Source organism: Corvus moneduloides, chromosome 5 (genome assembly GCF_009650955.1).
Source record: "Corvus moneduloides isolate bCorMon1 chromosome 5, bCorMon1.pri, whole genome shotgun sequence".
NCBI classification, from domain to species: domain Eukaryota; kingdom Metazoa; phylum Chordata; class Aves; order Passeriformes; family Corvidae; genus Corvus; species Corvus moneduloides.
This window is the reverse complement of record NC_045480.1, coordinates 66,962,440-66,984,278: the sequence shown is the minus strand read 5'-3', so window position 1 is coordinate 66,984,278 and position 21,839 is coordinate 66,962,440. Positions and strand designations below refer to the sequence as shown.

Here is a 21,839-nt window from a genome sequence, read left to right as displayed (position 1 = left end):
TAGCTCTTTACTGCACACATTTAATTTAGCCAGGAAAATTACTTAGCTAAGCTTCTGTAGTTGTCAGCAGAGTCTTTTCCTGATTACAATTCAGAGCCTCTTTGCTTTTTGCTTTGAATTGCCTTTTCACTGACTGCTGGAGGAACTGTTTCGGTTTTGGAGACAACACTTCAGGAGGAAACACTCCGGAATGAGTGTCCCCTCCGAAGGGAAAAGGGCCTCCCCTTTTCCTCCACCAATGAGACAAATGGGTCACAGCAAGTGAATGTGGAAAAAACAAACTGTTTATTAACACCAAACAAAACAGGGTAGAACAGGAAAAAAAAAACCCCAAACCTCAAAATACAAAAAGTTCCCGGAGAGGGAACAGACACCCGGGCTCGGACCAGCCGGGGCCACCCCGCAGGCTCCCCGGACCGGCGAGGAGGGAAGGGAGGCAGCGGGGCAAGGGGGAGGGAAAGGCAAAAAGAACAAGAAGAACGCACCAGGACCTTTTCCCAGCTATCCGGAGCACAAAGAAACCCAAGGAGCAGCCCAGCGCTCCCGGCGCGCTCCCTCGCCAGCCCCAGAGCCCCCGGGCCGCTGGGCCCGGCCGCTGAACTGCCCCGCGCTCGGCCCGGCCCCGGGCCCGCCTCAAAGGCCCAGCGCCCTTGGGCAGCGAGCGGCGGCTCGGGAATAAAGCGGCTTCGGAACGGCACCCCGGGACAGGATGGACTTTGCCAGGTGATATATTTGCCAAAGTAGGTACCTGCAGACCCTCTCACCAAGTATCCAACCTGGTATGTTTTAACTGCACAGTGAATGACTATTTGATTTGCCCCCTCGTAGGCAAAGGTGGGATTGCTTACATGCTGGTTTGCCTTAGAAGTGTCAATTCCTTTTAAGTGAGGTAGTTCTGAGGGCACAGAAAACTTCCGTCAAATTAGGAAAGAGTAGTAACTTGTAAAAGAATATATCTTGGTAATCCTACACGGCATACACTCTGGCTTTAGGGGCCTTCAAGTTAAGCAGGTGCTGAGTCAGGTATTTCAGGGACTGGAGCTCTGGATTTGGTATTTCTACCTTAGTTCTGTAGTTGGAGTCCAAGGTTGCCTCTACTGACTGTGTGCTCTGATGTTTTAAGTTGGCAATCTAAATTTTAGTGGTAGAATGTCTGGACCCAAGCTATCTGAAACCAGAATTTATTCCCTTATCATTTACTTCATGGCTGCTGTTACATCGTTGCTGTCGATATTTTAAATTTATTCTTTAGGTCCTTGTCTTGCTCTGGGAAGTTGGGATGAAGTTTTTGAGTTTTGTGGTGTGCTGCGCTGTTTGCTGTAAGATATTGTATCTTGCACATGTGAAGTAAGACATTTTCCAAATAAGGAAGGGACAGGGAAAGAAAAAGATGTTAATTGCACGCTTGCTAAGAAACTCAGATAAATGAGTGTGTCAAATAGAAAAGGACAAAATTGAAAGGAAAAGACATTGGATTTTCAGGGTTCTCAGAGGGCATTAAAACAATAAAAGTGAAAAATAATAAAATTATAAGAAGTGTTCAAGAATCTCTTTAAAACATTAATTGGGTGCTAAAAGTGAATACACATGCGCAATACTTCCTTTTAACAGCAGTAACCTGAAATGACCACCTGCTGTCTCTGCAAGCTTTCAGAGTGCTTGTCCCCTTTGCAGCTTCTTTCCTTTGATACACTTTGACAGAAGAATCAAGGCCTGTGGCTGCTCGAAGTGTGGCTTGGGAGCTGTAGGCTCCTCATCAGTTTATGATCTATTTTTTAAGACATGGCATTTTTCCTCTGAATGGCATCCTGCTGGTGTTGTGTAGTTAATCTGCTGGAGTACTATAGGTTCATGTGCCAGTATAACTTCTTTTGTTGGTCAGAGGCAGGGTTAATAATGATAATAAATGAACAGCATTTTATGAAATGTCAGATACTGTCAACTGTGAAAACCACGTTGATATTGCTTATTTATGGACTACTGAGTTAGAAAAACATTAGCAAAATACCATGATAGTCATAAAACTACACTGTTTATCTTTGACTAACATGTGCCTGAGGAAGGGGAACTTTCACAAATATAGATGTGGAATAGAAACCTAAGTGAGAGAACTGGTTACTACTGACAAGGCAGGAGAGAAAAGGGGGAGGAACATTAAAATTGTCTTGTAAGTGTACGGCTTGTAGGAGACAATTAAATAAAACAAAAGTAACATCACAGAATCATAGAGTGATTTGGGTTGGACGAGACCTTAAAGACCATTTATTTCCAACCACCTGCCATGGCAGGGATACCTTCTGCTAGACCAGGTTGCTCAGAGCCCTGTCCAGCCTGAACAGCTGAACAGTTCCAGGGACGGGACATCTACATCTTCTCTGGGAAACCTGTTCCAGGACCTCACACCCTAACATTAAATAATGTTTTCCTAATATCTGTTCTAAACCTACTCTCTTTCAGTTTGAAGCCATAACCCAAATATTAACGCAGTTAATCTTTTTTATCAACTGAGAACCAGTTGAAAATAGTGATGGCTGCTTGGACTCAGAGTCCAAGCAATATTTGTAACATGAAAGCACTGTACAGATGTATTACTGCCACAGTTACAGTTTGAGATGAGACTGAGCTATAGAGAGGGCAAGCAGCTCCCTAAGGATAGCAAATGTACCACTACATGTGTTGAGTTCAGAGCCGGAGCAGTGCCAGAGGTCCAGGTTGCCTGGCATGGGGTTTAGAAGGGCATGTGAGCAGAAGAAAGGGACGATGATCTTTTAAAGAAGGCATCTTAAAAGTTGTGTGTAAAATGAGTTTGAGCTGCTGGTGCAGTCCAGTTTCAAAAGGATGGGGAGGGTGGAGTGGCTCATGTGAAAGATTTTCTATATCCTGCCCTAGAGCTGCACAATACATGCCAAAGCTGTGGTTTTCTTTGGAGAGGTGGTGGTTATTTCCTCTAAAAGCCAACTGCTTTTCAGCAGGTAAAAAATAAGACATGTTAGAAATAAGACATGTTATACTCTTACTGTTATATAGATGTTGTTACAGGCCCAGCGTGGCCCTCAGGCTGGCCCTGCCTCAGTTTCCCCTTAAAACTTTGTAATTCTCTCTCCACAGGACAAGTAAAAAATTCTTTACCAATAGTGTATTTAACAAAAAAAAGGGTGTTTGACACTGGATTTATATTTTCCATAATAGGAGAGTGCCTACATAGGAGAGTGCCTCTAAGTTGAGGATTAGTCATTTAAGCTTTCCAAATGCAATTTAAATTGTAAATGTAAACTATCAGAAGGAAACACCTGTAAGTATTAAACCAGACAGTGCTGACTTTCAACCATATCAATAATTTGTAACAGGACAATGAATTTGTACCATCCAATCAAAACAAATAAAGAGTATCTTCTTATTATCATAAAAGCAATAAAAAGACTTGCACAGCATTCTTTAGCTAATTTGTCTTTCATTCTGCACCATAAAGATAACAAAGTGTGCTGTTCTCTTAGAACATATTGTTTTACTCTCTATATTTTTCATCAGTATAGTCTGGAGTATATTGTTTTTTAATTTGCTGATGAAAACCGTCAATTAGAATTAGCTTGAGTGCTGTGGGAGGATAACGACAATAGATATGAAAGGAACAGAATAGTATCTAGCATAAATTAATGATGCATTTATTGTTCATCTCATTAGCTTGGTGCAGGGCTTATTCTATGAGTAAATAACTTACTGTTGTATCAAAAGCTGGGAGAGTAGGAGGATTTGGTTGGGGAACCATCTAATTATAGTCACTCATCTTAGAATGAAGGACTCCACTCCTTTGATAAAAATCTGATTAAAAGAAACAATATTTTTCCAAATGTCAACATGTTATATACCGTTGCAGCCTGTGCAAATATATTCTGACACCCGTGTCATTTCCTGAGTCTGTCTAAGGCTTGTAAAACTTTCTGTTGAAAAAAAACCCCAAACTCACAACTTAGGGAAGACAAACTGCCTTAAACCTTCTGTAACTCTTAAAAATGCTTTCCATTTAGAGTTCCATAAGCCTACATATAAGCACTTGCAACTATTTCCAATTGTGGAAAAAAATTCTCCCTCATTATGCATCCCAACCTTCTAATACAAGTTACTATGCTAACATTTTGATTATGCTGCTTTTCTATTTCTCTAATCAAGACAGTTATTATAAAAATGACGAAGCCAGAGTTCCAGCTACTGTCACTGGCAACAGTGAAAATTTGTTGCTTAGCAAAGTCTGAAAATACCCATGTGCCTTAGTAAGTGTCTGTTCAAAGGTTTTTTCTTTGGGGACCCATGGATGGATCCTGGGCACTTAACTCGTAAGACAGTTAAGAAACAGGATGCATTCCTGTCACTCTGTGTTCCAGACAGTAAGGAAGGAGGACGGACACATGCAAATAGTTCTATTTTCATGTGCAAGTGTGTTTAATCTAGATAGCTATACTAATAATTCTATGTGTTTGTATTTTAAAAGGTGTCAAATATTAGTATTTTTGAAACTTGAATTTTCTTTAAATGCAGGAAACCAGGAAAGGACAATAAAATTGATTCTGAGGGTTGGGGTTTTTTTTGCACAGAAATGGCCTGATCACCAATGGAAAAATTCTTAACTAGCTACGATATGTTCTCTGTAAATCACTAATAATGTGCCATTCTGAATTCTCTGATGTATAGTGGGTTGTTTTCAATCTTAGGAAAAAGGCAGAATTTTTGAAGATTTACCATCCGGTTGCAAAAAAACAAGCAAAAAAAAAATTGTGTAACTGAGTCAGCTGGAATAAATTCAAATAGTCAGATCAATGTGTAGTCCTTCCTCCCATCCACTGTACTGGAGGTATGTAATTTCTAATTAATGTTTAAAATGCAGTTCGCTTTTACTTAATATTTAATTCATAGCTATAAGCAAAGTATGTAATCTAACGGTAACATGAATAATATCTCCATTAAACAATATGCCACCTTAAAAGTATGTGAAAGAGGAAATACAAAGGTGGTTTTGTTCTCTTCTGTAATAAAAATAAATATTTCAAAAGCTTATTTGTTTCATCTTTAACTAAACTAAAATTTTATGTGAGATGAGAGCAGCAGAGTAAATGGGGCAGTAATATTTTTTAAGACAAAACTTGCAAAACATAAAGTCTGAAGTACGTGACAACTCCATGCAAGCTGACAATTTTTGAGTATTGCCTTTGAAATCCAACTGTTGTGCCAGATCTCTGACTTGATGATGAAGAAAATGATCTCCTCACTGTTGAGACTAATTTAATCAGGACTGTAAAATTTGGGTCTGTCTCATCCAAAACTAGTCTGCACTTTGTAAGGCAAGCTAAAAAATTCCTTAACTAGAATTAGATTAATTTGATTATTCATATGAGTTTTGAACTGGAATTAATAATAATAATAATAATAATAATAATAATAAAAAGAGGGAGAGAAAATTAAAAAAAAGGAAAGAATCCCCTAGGCTTCTCTGGGTAAATACACAGTGTAATTGTTTTAGTAAAAGCAAGAGAACAGAGTCAATTGGACCATGTTTGCTGTATTTATCCCTCCTGTTGGAAGGAAGAGAAGAAGCACCTCAGAAACATCCTATCTGGTCATTTAGAGGGAACAAAATATGGGTTTGTATCTCTTAAAAAATTAAATCTGAGCATGGAGCGTTTCTCCCTCTTATCAGGAGACACATTCAACAATGCTGACTTTGTGGTTGGGAGTATAAGGGGTCATAAAGCACTGCATTATGTCTTGAAGTACTTCTGAGCTTATAGTTTTATCTCACAAACTATTTACTGTGTAAATCGGAATGAAGAGTTTTGTTCATATTGGATTTCTTGGTGGTGGGAAGAAATAAGGTTATTTCAGGCTTTTTGTGCTGATTATGCCCTTGTACTGGATGAAAAATAAAGGTCATATTTAAAAAAGAAAAACAAAAGGATAAAAGAGGAGTAAGGATTTCTTTATTTCTATTGTGACTTTTCTGGCTGGCTTGTCTGTCTTGCCACGTTAGAGAGTCTGCTTGAATCAGTCGTAGGGGCCAGTCTTTTAGAAAGTGTATTAATTATGGGCTTTGTTCTTAAAGACCCACATATAGGGCCCTCTTTAAATTGTCAGACACAGCCTTAGAAAGAAATTATAGAAGTGTGGGAACAAATTTTAGCAATATGATCCAACCTTGCAAATTCTTTAGGTTTGCATTCTTCTTCGCACAGAAAGTTTAATAGGGGAGAAAAAAACCCCCAACCTGTAAATGTCGAGTTTTAAAATTTATAAAAAAGTGAAATATGAAAAAAAGTCTATTTTGATGACAGGCTGTGTAGAAGAAAGAGAATAAATAATGAGAGCTGTGCTTAAAGTGGCAGCCTTAGATTCAGTGTCTTTCTAGGAATGACAGGCAGCACTGACTTCTTGTTATTCAGTGACAGATGAGGCTGGAGATGCCTTATCGCAAACCGAAGCAACCTTGGTTTAATCATTAATAAAGCAGTGGTAAATTTCTGCCAACACAGACAAACTTTAAAACAAGCTTTAGGTTTGGGCTTGGACATGTGCTAATTTGAGCAAATGGCTACATGTTGAAGGAAGAAGCAGGGGGAAGCAGCAAAAATGTTGGAAAACTAGTCATCATCTTCAGTGAATAAGTACAATTGCCTGCAGGTGTTCAGATATTTCACTTCTGAACACTGAAGGCAGTGGAAAAATGCTTCCAATCCCATGTGTTACAGAAGACTGATAAAATTTATTCCCTCTCTTGAGACTGAAGAAATGTAATCAAGCATGGAAATGCTCTTCGTGCAGGCAAATCACACTGGCATGAAGGGAAGAAGAAAATGGAACGCGAGTACATGAATTTTTGTGGTTGGGTTGTGGGAGTGTGGCTTTAGAGATGGCATTGACAATTATTTCCCTTGAGACTAAGAGTTCATAGATGTTTCTCTGATATTGGGTTAAAAATCAGACTCTGCATAACAAATTTATTTTCCATGTTTGTGTCTGGTTATGTAGACAAGGCACTGCTGAGAAAACAGTAGTTGTGTAGTGCAGAAAATCCTGCTCTCATCCAGGCTCTGGCACGTGTTTCTGAGTGCCACCTGCTGGCTTTGGCCTCTCACACAACCTCAGTATGCAGGGATTTATCTGAAAGTGTGTGTGCAGTGCCATTTCCTGGGTACATCTTTAGAGAATATGATTCTGTCTGCCTGTCAGCTGTCTCTGGGATATCCAGACCAAAAGACAGCAACTGTGTATGCACTCCAAGGCTTTCCTAGTGTCCATGTTTTACTGGATGAAACTCTAGGTATTGCTGCTCATCTTTGCTCTGCTCTACTCATGACAGAAAGGCAGTAAGGAAACAAAGGAGAAAAAAAAAGATGAGAAATGCTTATTATTCTGAACAGGAAGAGTTTATCTTGAAAACATGCTGCCTGCATAAATGTGTGAGAGCGCTCTTGTAGAGCTATCTGTTCTTGTGTCCAGGCATAACTCAGTAAAATAGGCAGTAAAAGTCATGCTAATAAATCTCTAAAGGACTTTACCTTCAGAATCCCATCCACCATTTGAGCATGGCATGTGTGCTCTGTTTAAAAGGAGAGAATAGGTGCGTGGTAGAAATGCAGCTTGTGGAAATCTAGGTCTGTGATGACTATTTGGCTACAACTGCAGCCTTAGCTACATGATTGGGGTGTTGATAAAGCAAAATACAGCTTGTTCCTTGAAAGGGTCTGCTGTGAACAGACACTGTCTTCCACTGGATGGGAAGTGCCATGATGAAAAGCACTTGTTTATTCTCCTGACTCCCACAGAGACCAGGCAGGAATAAAGTGGCTTGTAACTCAAATCCGTGTAACTCTCAGTGGATTGCTATTTACAAACTGCCAGAAGACAAGCTGTCTCTCCCCGTGGCATTCTCTGAGGAGGCCTCCGTTTTATCTGTGACATTCATTACACATGTGCCTGCACAGCACCTGTCAGTCACTCTCAGCTAGAGAGACAACCATCACTTCCTGAGACATTCAGTGAGTTAGCTGAACAAATTTAAAAATACAGAATGTTGGAATTGTGTGAGTTATGGATAACTAAGAAAGCTCTGGTAACGTAGAGAAGCATGTACTAAGCTCTAGACTCTTTGTTCTCTGATTTTGTATTTTTGTAGTCCCTATTCAAGTGTCTCTGTTTTGAAAGTATTTGAGAAATATATTCCTTTGTTTTTAAGCACTGTTTTAAGGACTGAGAATTTAAAATGTGGTATGGTATGATTTGAGTTTTGTTTGGTGTGTGTGGGTTTTGGTTTTGTTTTCTTTTTTTTCCCTTCTGTTTCGGTAACTAGAAAGTTTTTGGGTTTGCTTTTTTTTTGTTTTGTTGTTGTATCTTGCCCAGAGCTATGAACACAGAGAGAGTGCATGGCCCTGTGGCAGTCACAAGGAATCCCACTTCTTTTCCTGAATCCTCTGCTGGTTTTGACAAAAGTTTTATCAAACTAGGGATGTCTTGAGTGAAATGTTTCAGGGTCAGTTCTTTGGCATTTTTAATGAAAATTTTTCAGCAGTTGAAAACTAGCCTGGCTTATAGGGGAAGAGAAAGCAGCTGTAATACATAACGAAACAAATGGGAAGAAAAGAATGTTGATAGCAAAGAATAAATGAATATAAATGAGAAGTTAGGAATTGAAGACATTTGTAAAGGAAGCAGAAAGACACGAGAAGAAATGGCCATTTAATTAAGGACTTAGAAAAAATTTTTAAAGTGGAAAAATTCTAGTAAACCTGGTGCTAGCTTGCCACTATGCGTAAAAGGCAGAAAGGTATGTAATAATACAGGAAAAACAGAGGTAGTCAACAAATATTTCTGTTACATGGTTTACCAACCACGTTTCTGAATTATGTGTTAACCTGTCCACTTTTTCTTGGTGAAGATACCAAGTTTCCCAGCTCAAGTCTGTTCAGTGATCTCCCCTGGGTGGATTTGGGAGGCACAGAAAAGTGCTGCCCGGGAAATTGTTGATTAAGCACAAGTAGGTAGGGGTCAGCAGTAGCAGAGAAGTTGTAAGGTGGTAAATAATAAGAAATGAGTGGGACAAAAATTACTTAAGTAAAGATTTGGGATTTTCAAGGTTTCATTTTGAACAGATTTTCATTTGTATCTAGATACTTTTCTCCTTAATCTGCCAAATTGCAGCTGTCCCTTCAAATACCTAGGGTTTCTCAGTAGTCTCCATAATGGGAAACAAACAACTTGGCTTTTTTTGTGTTTTAGAAGACAGATGTTCTCTTCTTACAGCCCTTTTTACTCCCCAAGCAGGCATCCCATCTGTTGCTCCCTTATTGTCTAACTTGCTGGCTTTCTGAAGTGAAGCTTGCTACAGGTTAATGCATAAAATTCAAAGTTAGTGCTGATCCAGAATGCTCCTCTTGGTTCTCTGTGGAAAAGGAACAGGATGATGGGCATATGATGATGCTGAAGCTGAAATACCTTGTTTCAACAATTAATGAGGATGACAATGGGCCTAACCTTGGACCTCTTAAAATCAGCATTTCTTTATAGTATGTCCAAGTGTTACAGAAAAATTGTCCCAGAGGACCACTGCCATTGCTTTTCAATAAAACTGACACTGGAAAAATCCAGAAGATGAGAGGAAATCTATTGTTGAGCCAATACTTTGAAAGGGTGAAAGAGGTTACAACGGTAATTATAGGCCTGTCAGACTGACATGCATCTTAGGCAAAATAATGGCATGGCTGATATAGGACTCAATTATAAAGGATGAAATAAGGGTAATAATAACTGTTAGACTTGTGGAAGACAGATACTGTAAAGTTGATATGACACCTTTTTGATGAGATTACAGTTTGGGTTGATAGGTCTAAGAGAGCAGTTGAAGTAAGGGAGGCTTTTTTATGGGAAAAGGGGACTTGGGAGGGCAAAGAATTTTGATTAAGCAGCTAGAAGAGTACAAAGTCATCTCAGTACATACTGTATGCATGAAGAGTGGCTAAATGAGTGATGAGTAATCATCAAGCAGTCACAGGTCTTGTGGTCTTAGTCAGGGGTGGCCAGACAGTATTCCAGGGCTTGCCAGTGGCCTGGAATAAACACCATCAATGTGCAGATGATGCAAGGACCTTCCTTGAATCACCGATGAGTCTGTCTGTATTTGTGTGAAGCAAGGTAAAAATGCTCTTGTTTTCCCCAGGTTCTCAAGTACTTAAGGGATATTTTGCAGTCCTCTAATAAATACAGGTGTGTCTAAAGTTCCACCAATCCCTGTGGTAATTCTGTCAAGTAACACCAATTCCCTCTTGGCAATTTAGAAAGAATGCTTTGCAAAAATGTGAATTTTAAAATAATATTTACTATTATTACCTCTGCCATATGAATATCCTGGTTAATTACAGGCATTCTATTTGTTCTTTCACCATGACTTCCTCCATTTAAAAATTTTTCCTCCTTGGTAAAATGTATTGAGATCTGCTGATGAGATGGTGTCTGTTCAATAATATTGCAAGCAGAAATATTTTACCTGATGCTGTAGCACCAGTCTTTAGAGAATTTGAATTGTAGACAATCTTCAAAGACATTTTCCTCTGTCATCATTGTGCTTTTTCTAAATTGCATGGGATGAAGATTCTGGGAGTACAGGCAGTGTAAGTGAGAGTTCCTTGAGGTTAAAAAACCCCAAGTACCCCAAATAACTTTGGAAAACTGTCATTTCTAAACATTTTGTCTGCACAATTGCTAATCTTTTTAATCAGTTCAGTACTCTTGTTGTTGGGTCCCACTCTACAGCACACAGCCGTCCTTCTCACTGAAGCTGAATTGTGTTGTTATTTTGATCAGCTCAGATGAGTAGATATAAAATTAATAATATTAGCAATATCTTACTGGACCTTCATTATTCATCTATCTTTTAAAATATTTTATGAATATACCAGGTGTCTGAATTATATTTGTTCTGTCAAAGGCTGTAGGGGAAGTAGTCAAACATTATAAATTCCAAATTGTATATTATTATTATTTTTATTATGTTTTATCAGTATTTTTGTTCTTCACTTCTTATCTATGAACATCAAAAAATATATCTCTCTGTAATGAAGAATTGTTGTTTATTGTTTGGCAGTTCAATTTAGACATGCTACACTGTAGATTGGCACATTTCTTTCCTACTCATTAGCAGGGAGTTCTTTAGTCTCCTCTTTCTCTGCTTTTTTTAATAATCACAATATCCCACTTTTCCAGTGGGACTTAGCCTAAGATTGAGCAAAGAATTAGACTCACATCAGACAGGCTGGACTTATAATAATGCTGAAGTAATATAACATGAAAAATGGGACCTTCCTGCTCTACATATGGTTTTAATTATTGTTGCTTTTGGAGTCCAATTAAAAAAAAATACACTAGAATTCAAAAAAATACACTAAGGAATAGAACCAATGTTAAAAAATCTGCTTTATCTTTTGAAATGGAAGTATTCTGGTCCAAACATGGTTTAAATAATCTGCTGTTTAAAAATTATATTGGGAACTGTTTATTGAATAGGAGCTTTTGAGATTTCTTATTAATAAAAATATGGATTTTAAAATTTCTTATGTATATTTGCATTTTTATTTTTACCATATTGGCAAAATAATAAAATTGTTTTTTAGCTATTCGAGCACCAAACTGATCATCAAAGGATTGTATTGGAGCCATATAAGCAATCTCTTTTTTTTTTTTTCCTTGCTACTTTTATTAACTTGGAATTTTTGGGTTAGTTAATGTAAGTAAAAAATATAAGAACCAAGTCTTAATATTTTCTCTAAGTATAACCAAATGAATTGTCTTCATACATTTTTATGACATGATATTCCTAGAATATCATCCTAATTTGCCACCAGATTTAAATAACTTTGGAATTCAAACACATTTTTAACCTAGTGTCAGTTTAATTTGCTGATGTTGTATGGTTGAAGTATTTGCACAGATTTGTCTTTTAGTTAAGGATGGTCAATATATGAGAGAAAATAATATTTAAGTTGATTGTGAAGTGATTAAACAACATTAGGGTATGGTCTTTTTGATGTGCTCTTGCTGCACTGGTAGTACAGAGGTGATCTGTACAGCCCTGTTAAAACTGTGTGGTAGGGACCTATACACAGCTAACTGAGGATTGATCATGTTCAAATTTATTTAACTTCAGTTAAAAGTGTCCTTTTTCTTCATCAGGACTTGGATCAGGTTCAGTGATATTAACACAGTTAGAACATCTTTGTACCATACAAGCAGCCTAAAACATACTCTTGAGGAGTTTGTTACTTTTATTCTTACTTGCTGTGGATTCTGCCAAAATATGATTGTACTTTGCGTACTTAAACTATCTGAGTCTATTTTTCTTCTCAAAACCTCTATATGTCAGGCTACACATTTTAGGGAGGCATAAACGTTTTAAAAGCTGTATGAACAATGACACTTGGAGAGTACCTTTATTCAGGTACTGTTTGTCTGTCTCTCAAGCTTTCTTGAGTGAGCAGAATTTACACATGTAAATGTCTTGGTGTGCCTGTGCCACAGTGATTTGCCTTCGGGCACATGAGAGAAATTAATCAAAAGCCCCCGACTGAACTTGGCTGTTTCTGCATCCTAGGTCAGCCTCCTTAACCACCATGTCACTCCTGCTGTTGTGCTGGACCTAACCTTGATATAAGATATGTGATTATTGTCATAGGCTAGCTGGCTCAGTTGAGTACATAAACAAGACATGTTTTGACTTAAACCTATTTCCGAGATTAGAAATAAAACATAAGACTGTGGTTGGATGTACCCTTTCATTTCTTGATTACCTTGTAATCCAGAATAGATGTCCTAAATTTTAAAGCTCGCAAGTATAGCTGACTCAGAAAGATAATAATTTAACACTGAGGGGTTTGCTGTTCCAGTTCTCTGCTATTAAATATCTGCACTATTAAGTATTGGGAAAATGACAGGACTGGGTGACCTCTGATCTTTGAAACAGAGGTAATTCTGCATATACTCAGGTTACTCTGACAAAATTTTGACCTCATTATGAATAACTGTGAGATTCTTCTGATTTCCTCTGCTAGAAAGGTGCTACCTGATTGCTGCCTTTCCTTGCTGGTGAACCATTGAACGATCCTGGTATTTCTTCTCTTTTTGAGGGCAGAGGTGAAAGCTGTCTGATTGCTTGTCTGCTAATCCCTCCCCAGTAGCTTTTGAACCACCTGTTTGGCTTCATCTGGTTTGGAACGAAGGTAGGAATCTTGAAAGTGCAAGTTTCATGAAAACCCAAAGCTGTGAAGAAAGAGCAAAAATGTTTGTCCTCCCCGTGCTCTTAAGAGAAGTCCAGAAACAACTCAGCTGTTACATACTCTGGTTGGTTGCAGGCAGCAGGTCAGTCAGCATGAAAGTAAATTGTCTGGTGACTGCATGCACTGTCTGTTAGCAAGTGGAAAAGTCACACGGATGCTTGTAAAGGTGGTGTGGAGTACAGCGGGGTAAAAAAGGAAGCCATGAGACAATAGATGGCTTTATGGTAGTAGAGGTATAAGGGGAAGGGAAGACAAACATCAATAAGAAAATCTGCCTCATCATCTTTCTGAGCTCAGAAGTTCTCTGGGAGTGCTAGTCATGGTAGTATTGTAACAATGAAGCTATTTGAATGACAATAGCACACTTCTTGATATTAAAAAAGAAAAATACAGTGCTGTGAACGGGTCTTGGTGTGGGAAGGAGAAATGCAGTTCAGAACTTATGTCATTCTAGACTGTAGAAACCTAAATTAGTGAAGTTAGATTCTAGAAAGATCATTTTGAAATGACTGCTGGGTTTTTGGGGATGGGGCTGTGAGAATGTGTACTCCAGTGCAGTAAGGTGTTGTGTATGCCACTGCAGTAATGCAAGGCACTCTGAATGTTGGGCTGCTGCATAATTCAGATCACTCTTTTTAAAACTTGTTAATGGAGCTCTTCACATCTTCCTGCTGCAGAGTTTGTTATACTTCGCTGTAAAAAACATCTTCCCTCTATTTTTTTAAAAAGAGGAAAAGGGAGATATCTGCATAAAATTAAGCAGGAATAAATTTTGTATTTACTATTTATAGGAATCTAGGTGGGTTAGCTGAGTAGTAGTTTCCTATGTAACAGTATAGCTAGCATTCCCCTGGCCACTGAGTTGTATAGTCTGTTCTTGGGAGTCTAGTTTCCAAGCAAATGCTGGAAGCACACTGGAAGGAACCCATGGTTTTGACAACTGCACTGACCTTTCAAACTGCACTGATCTTTCAAATATGTGTTTCCATGCTTTCCTTGCAATGTCAAAAAAGTTGTACAGATCTAATCCAAATTTAAGTTATAAACATCTTTAGTAAAATGCTGTTTATATCATGTCCCTAGCAGAAAAGGCATTTTTGAGTATCAAAATTTTCCTATTAAACTTGACTAAAATATGTATTCTACATTTGAGATTTGAAATCTCTGTATGGTTACGCCTTGGAAATGAAAGGGGGGGAGTAAGGGATTTTAACAGGAAAGAAGCATCATGAATAGTGAGTGTAATACGCAGAACAGCACAATAAAATACAGCCACAGAATTTCTTTGGGCAACTTGCAGATGTTCTGGTGTAACCTTAGTGGGAAGTAATGTAAATGTTTTCTCGTTTAGAATGTTCCAGTTTTCATCCATTAACTGGCAAGTGGTGAAGTTAACTTTAACTTCCAGTGAGAAACACCTGACTTTTATTGGTGACTACATTTGGTGTAGCAGGAAGAAATTTGCCGTTCGCACATGCGGAGGCAAACAAAGAACTCCATCAGATCGGGATGGAACTGGGGCAGATTAATTAGGTCCCTGAGCAGCCAGTCAGGGACTTCTGGGCTCTCTGCTGTGCTCTCACACTCTCTTCAGAGCCTGGAGTTTGCAGATGCACGAAGCAATGGCCAGACTCTGCTCCTGTTACAGTATGTGATAAAACTCCCAGTTGAAGCAAAGTTAAGCCAATACTGTGCGTATCTGAAAATCCATCCAAAATGTTCATCAGTGGTTACTCTGGAACATGGATAATGAAAACTATTTGCTGCTAAGGGCATGAAATATATTCCTCAAGACATTTCTAGCTGTTGTTGTCCACCAGTTCAGCATATAAGTATACTTATTTTAATACAACAGGCTTGTCTAGTACTTCAAATTCAATGCAGTAAAATGTGATAGATATTATTCTGTCTGCATTTGCTGGTGAAAGTGCGTGCACATCATAGATAAAAAAATAAAATATTAATTACTTTTAAATACACGCAATTTTCCACCTGGGGACAGAAAGACAGAAAAATGCTAGTCATGTAGCTTAATGCACTAATAGAAAGGCACTCCAGTACCACACTGACATTAGAGACATTAGAGGTATAAAAGCCTCATTAGAATATTTATAACTGGTAGCTTGTAAGCGATCCAGACAAAAGAACATGTCTTTAGGCTTTTGTAATGTATTGCATACATTTACAGTTGTGTAAAAATAGTTATTATTTAGAATGCATTCCTTAAAATATGAAGGTATTTGTTAATGCGCAATATGTGGCATAGCTGTGGATCAATTATTACCTTGCCTTTTTCTTCTTTCTTTCTTTGTTTTTTTAATTTTTTTTCTTTTTTTCTCCCTCTGGCTGCATAGCTGGCTCCGTGGCTATCTATTATTAAAGATGTAAGAGAGGAACATTTTAGTTTTCTCACAAAACCAAAGCTGCCATACTAGAAATATATCCTTATATTTATTCTCTGAATTTAACTTAGTGTTAAAAGAATGTTTATTCCTATGCATTATTCCACGCTGTTGCACAGAAAAATGTGATGATAATGATGACATACCTGGAAATATCACAGCAGTCTTTCAATAAATCTGCTTATATGTCACGACAAAGTCATTTAATTTCAGGCAAATGTGCCTAGAGGCATTCGGTTCATTTTGGTTGAAGTTTGTTCCACAGATTTGAGGTCTCAGGGTTTTGAAGGTCGTGGTTTCATAATCACTGTCTTTTCTAAAGGGACAAATCAAAATGGAATGGTTTGCAAGTTATTCTGATACTGTATTACTTTCACTGAAAATTCTAAATCCCTCCACATGCGCATGAGAAGTGAGGGAAGGAAACTCCCCAGAAATGCACTAGTAGCTAGGCTTTCTTTGCAGAGGTTGTTATTTTTTAAGCTTTTAATGTCATACCTTGTACCTTGTAAAATTACAAAAGACTGATTCCCCTTTGTGTTGGGAAAATGTTAAGCTAGAGAACAATCCCGTAAGAAAAATTAGAGACAACTAGAATCCAGAATCTTTGGCACCAGAAGAACCCCATTGTTCTATTAATTAGTAGGTAGATCGTAACATACTCTTCTCTGGTTTTGGGGGGACTGAACACTAAAAAAGAGTGCAATTAGATGTATGAAACAGTCTGTTGGCTGCCTGTGCTAGCTGAGGTCCATCACCATTCTGATTATACCACGATATCATGACTCTACCATTTATGTGTTCATTTTTGTGTTGTGCCCTGAAGAATGCAACAGGTGTGATTCTCTGTAAGTGTGAACAGCTTCTGGTTTGTAATCCAATCACAGCTCTGCTGGTCCACCCCAGAGAACACCTAATTGTGACCAGTGGTACTCGGAGCTGTCACTAGGCCTACTATTAATAGTCAGGGTGTTTGTGTTCTACTTTTAGCCTTGAAGAAAAATACTCTTTGAACAATATGTTACTCATTATCCTAAGGGGTAAGGTGACTAAGCAGTTTACTTGCCACCTTAATCACTGAAGTTTATTATCAGTGAAGTTTATTTTGGGGTTTGACCTGAGGTAGTTAAGGGGTTACCAATAGGCATAATTTTTTTGACCAAGGGATAGATCACAGAATGTATAAATAAGTTTGGTGTTTTGCCCTTTCAGAAGAATACCGTAACATTGACAAGATTAAAAATCTAATAAACAGTGAAAATTGGTATGGAGTCAGTGCAGACAAGACACTATGTCACACCTCTAGGCCTTCTTTCCATAGAAAAGCAGCATCTGTTTAACTGAACTCACATTTAAATTAATCAATTTAGTTACAATCCTGAAGCCCTCATATAAACCTAAATGGCTTTACAAAAGGCTTATATTGATTTACCTTAAGTAGATTTCTTACTGATTTAAGCTAAATCACAAGAAACTTGTTGCAGGCCAGTTTAAAAGTGTTTATACAGATCTGTACTATTTAATTAAATAGACCTGCAAAAATAGTTTTAGTGAGAAAAATGCAATGTTTGTATTTAGACTTCCAAAGTCAATGTGCATTTACTTTCCTTTTGCTCATAATAATAATAATTCATTATTATACAATTATATGTAAAGAAAGCTCTTTCACATGATGAAACAAGAATTAAAATGGCAATACTATGACAAAATTTCAAAATGCACTGGAATTTTTAGGCTGAGCATAATTATGTGACTGAAAAATTTACACAAATTAAAAAATAAAAACCTTCTAAGTGTGTTCACTGGTTTTGTTCTACAAGAAAAGATGTGAGATTACAATCTTTGGAAGTAGACCTTGTTAGGAGACCTTCCTTTTCCCCAGAACAGCATAGCCTTGTTATGCCACTGTACTCAGTAGCTAGCTAATTCTCTAAGACAACTGCTCCTCAATTATTGAAGGAAGGTTTCAAATCATTTCTTCTCACTCTTTTTTCTGAAACTGATAACTGACTACAAGTCTCCTAGGCAGACGCTGTAGCCACCAGATCGTGTAGCACTTGGGTCTCTCTTGTCCAAATGAAACATTTACTTCTAAACAGCAGGACAATTTTCCAAAACAGGAGCTTTACAAAGGGGTGACCGAGGGAAGATAATATCCAGAAGATATCTTCCCTATCCTGGGACTCAAAAGACCTGGAGTCATGTCCCTTCTTCAGACTTGTAAAACTTCAGCGACAGTCAGTAAGGAAGAACTGTCCCAATTACCTTCTAAAATATGATCTAGACTGCAAACAGAAAGGATAACTGGAACCCAGGTCTCCTGCCAAGCACTGAACACTTCTGCTGCAGTACTGTAAAGCCAGTGCTGTTATCTTGTCCTTCCTCCTACTGTTGGAGTTAGTTATTAAAAATAAATATTCACGGGACTATTGCAGACTATTTCTCTAATTTAAATTAGGGTAATCTCCTGGGAATTAATGGATTTGGACTATACCTAGGCAGAAATGGTTTTGTTTCTCTCTGTTCTTTTTTTTTAACTTTTCCTTTTGTTTTGGGTACTAATTTCACTATGAACCTGAGGAGTCTTTCTGGAGAAAATATTTGTTGAGGCCAGCATGTTTCTATGAGCAGTTTTGGTTGACTGACAGAAAAAAAAAAGATTAAAAAATCGCAAGATTAAGTTTATATGCTTTTGAATTAAAGGGGCTGCAAAATAATTGGAAGATAATCTAGAAAGTTTTTTAATGAGGAATTTTGTGGTACTAGTTGTAAGCTCCTGGTGTATGCTTCTGAAGTCTGAAATTCAAAGGCAGCATAACTTGGAGGGTGGTAGAGACTGTATTATTTGGAGCCATTTCTAACTTCTCAAAGGACAGAACTCAAAATGGTGGGTAAATCTACACAAGTTCAGTCATGTTTTTAAATCTCCACTTTGTAAAGTGTCTCCTTGTAATGAAGAAAAGGATGTTAAAACTGAGATTATAAAATTCAGGTCCTGGGCAAACATAATGACGGTACGCTTTTTTTATTACACAAGAAGCTATATTTAAAAAAGGCATGACATGTACAGTTCATAGAGAAATTAAAGAAGTGAGTCCAAATCATTATTCTGGGATGTTAAAGTAGCATGCGAAATAGGTGGCAAAATGAGCAGCAATGATCAATTCACTTTGCTGCTGAAGTGAACAAAATCACAAAGAGACAGTGGGGCCACTGACAGGATGAAACTTTGACACAACAGAGGGCCAAAATGAATTCTTCCCCCTAATAGTTATGAACTGTGGAGGTGGTAATATTCCAGGAACAAAAAGAGATTTTTGCTCACGTTTTTCCCCCTTTCGTTCCCAGCACATGAAACATTAAAAGCCTTTATCACCGTAGGAGAGCAGATTATAATAAAGCAATTAGAGTGATCAAAAGCAGACGAAGAATCACGCTCAGAAAAATCATGTATTAGCCTTCAAAAATTATTAGCAATAGAAAAGAAAAGTCTTCTACCAAGAGGATTAAAAGACGTGATCAGTAGTATGGAAGGGAAAGATGTTTTTGTAGAATAGTGGGAACTACAGGAACACCCCAAATTTTCTTGGGAAGATATAGAAAGCACTGGTAAAACTACAGGATAGTCAGACACAAAACATGCCATCCACTGCAAGGTCTGTTGGCACTGATTTATAAAGAGGACACTGAGACCGACAAATACGTGGTTTTCGAACATTGCTAAATTAGTAGCTAACATTGAAACAGCTACATGGCAGAACTGACTGAGGTTTTAGGAAAACATTTGATACTTAGATAAATTTACAAAACCATGAAACATTATATCAGCCAAAGCTGCTGAAATAGAATGAAGAGTAGTGTGGGCTGAGCAAACATACAATAGTAAACAACAGCATGATTAGAAAATGTATGATGAACAGAAAATCAGTATGAAAACTGATTCACTTTTGCTCTTCACAGTATCATTCACAGGATTACCAGTAACCAGGTTTACTGATTTGTGAGAGGAAAAAGAGAATCAACAGTAGTATCTCAAATTTTGAAAAAGCACCACTGGCTTAATGGAGAATTAAAAATCACACATTGATTACTCTCCAATCTTTCTATGTGCTAATGATACACACACTTGCTGGTGTTTCCTGCTTAGTTTGCAGCATCTCAGGAACGTCTAGAAACTGTTGATCATGGTGAATGGGAGGAGCTGCAAAGGAAGTATTTGCTGGAATCTAGAACTGCTAGCAATATAAACAAGCATAACTAAACAGAGACAAATTGAACTTCCACACTTATTTCAGCACTGTCTTTTTATATGCTGCTGCCTCAAAATGAATCGTGTGCTCCCTGTACAGCCTTATTTCACTAAAGTATTTCCAGTTTGTCAAAAACTATACAGAGTGGTATCACATACAAAAAGGTATTATCTTCTTGTTGGAGAGAAGTGAAGGTAACATAACTGTGATTCATTTTTAACGCTGGGTAATACTTGGAGATGCATCATGGATACATTTATTATTGTAGTGGAATAAACCATACTGTGCAAGGCCTTGAAGAATGGTGTTAGATGTAGGGTGTCGTACAGTACATTACAGCTCTGCTGCTGCACTTAGGACTCGCTTGACACTTCTATTATCCTCTCCCGATTTATTGCTGGTGTTCATATTACAGAAGCATCTAGAAGTCCCAGCTGAAATCATGCCTGCATTGCTCTGCAGAGCTTTTGCTCTGAGTGGGAAAGATATGGAAGTGGGAGGGGAAACAAAAAAGATGAAGTGACTTGCCCTGTTCACTCGGGAGGTGAGAGATGAGGGGGGTCTGTGCTGGAAGCTGGGTAGCCACACAGGCAGAGACCTGAACGTGCAGGCATTTGCTTTAGCTCTCTACGGGTTTGTTAGCTCAGCTCTCTGGTAATACAGTCTCACAGTTTTCAGCTGAGAACAAATCTGCCAGCAAGCAGAATGAGTTTGCACCTACCTATAGTAGTACTGAGGGCCATATTCTCACTGAGAGCATTCTGTTTAAAACCTGTGTTTTCCAGTTTTCATTCCAGCCAACTGGTCATTATATTACATGCCCCATTTGGATGTACTTTTATGTCAGGAATTGTTGCTGTCTTATTCCAGCTGGATTACTTGCCTAAAAACCAGATAGTTTTGGGGTTTTAATTTTTTTTTTATGTAGCTCAGGTGGTCATTTCCAAATAAGCAAATTTTGCTCACCTAGTGTATTTATAATAGTCACTGCTTACAGTGGGATGGGATTGCTATGAGGGAAAATACTGAATAGTTCGGTAACAGAATAGGAATCTACAAATACAATACTGCAATTTTTCTTTGGCTGTTTGCAAAACAAGTTCCTGAATGCTCTTTAGTTTAGCTTTTATATTAATCAAAGGTATATTTATAGGTATCTATTTTAGTCTACATGCCTAGAGAGTGCCTTTATCCTTATATGAATTATTAACGGCTAAAAATGCTCCATGGTCTTTTCAGAGTTGCAAGGGGTAATCAGTCTTGGAGATTGCAATGAATGGAAGTATTGATTTGCTAATATGAAGTAATTTGTGTGATCTAAATACAGTGCATACAATATGTGCAAATTGATTCCAGTTAATCATTTTTGACTGTTCTCCTAAATCTTGGTAAGTGAGAACACCGGCTTTCTCTACTTGGATTTCTTGGTGGCTTTCAAAGGATTGATTTTTCCTTTAAATATTTGGGCCGCAATCCAGTTTACCACTTGGTGGCCTGCTTAGATTTAATCATGTGAACATCCATAATGATTTTAACACAAAAAAACCACTTCATGCTTAAATTCAAAGGGATGTTGACGTATTTTGCTGCACAAAGGTCTAAGCTTGCATCTTATTTGATTTTCATTTGATAGTAATTACTGGACAAAAATATTATCAGCTTCATGTTAGGTGATACTAGATTAGTTTGAAAAAACAGAGCAAAATGGAGTTAAATTAAATGCACCCATTATGCAGCACACATTTACTACACAATCAATGAAAGATTTACAGGATTAATTAATCTAAACAACTCATAAAATTGTTTTAAATAGTTTTGATGGGAAATGCATGTGTTGTTAATTTTGAATTTATCAGCCTACAAATAAGTATACACATTTT

The 21,839-nt window shown here is 37.7% G+C and overlaps 1 long non-coding RNA gene across 1 annotated transcript in view; it reads left to right on the top strand.

Moving 5' to 3' along the window:
• The first annotated feature begins 419 nt into the window (after positions 1-419).
• The window catches only part of LOC116444591, a 43,786-nt gene continuing 22,366 nt past the window's right edge, over positions 420-21,839 (top strand). The window contains exon 1 of the long non-coding RNA XR_004240394.1: positions 420-740. This is a non-coding gene — a long non-coding RNA (uncharacterized LOC116444591). The remainder of the gene's footprint in view (positions 741-21,839) is intronic.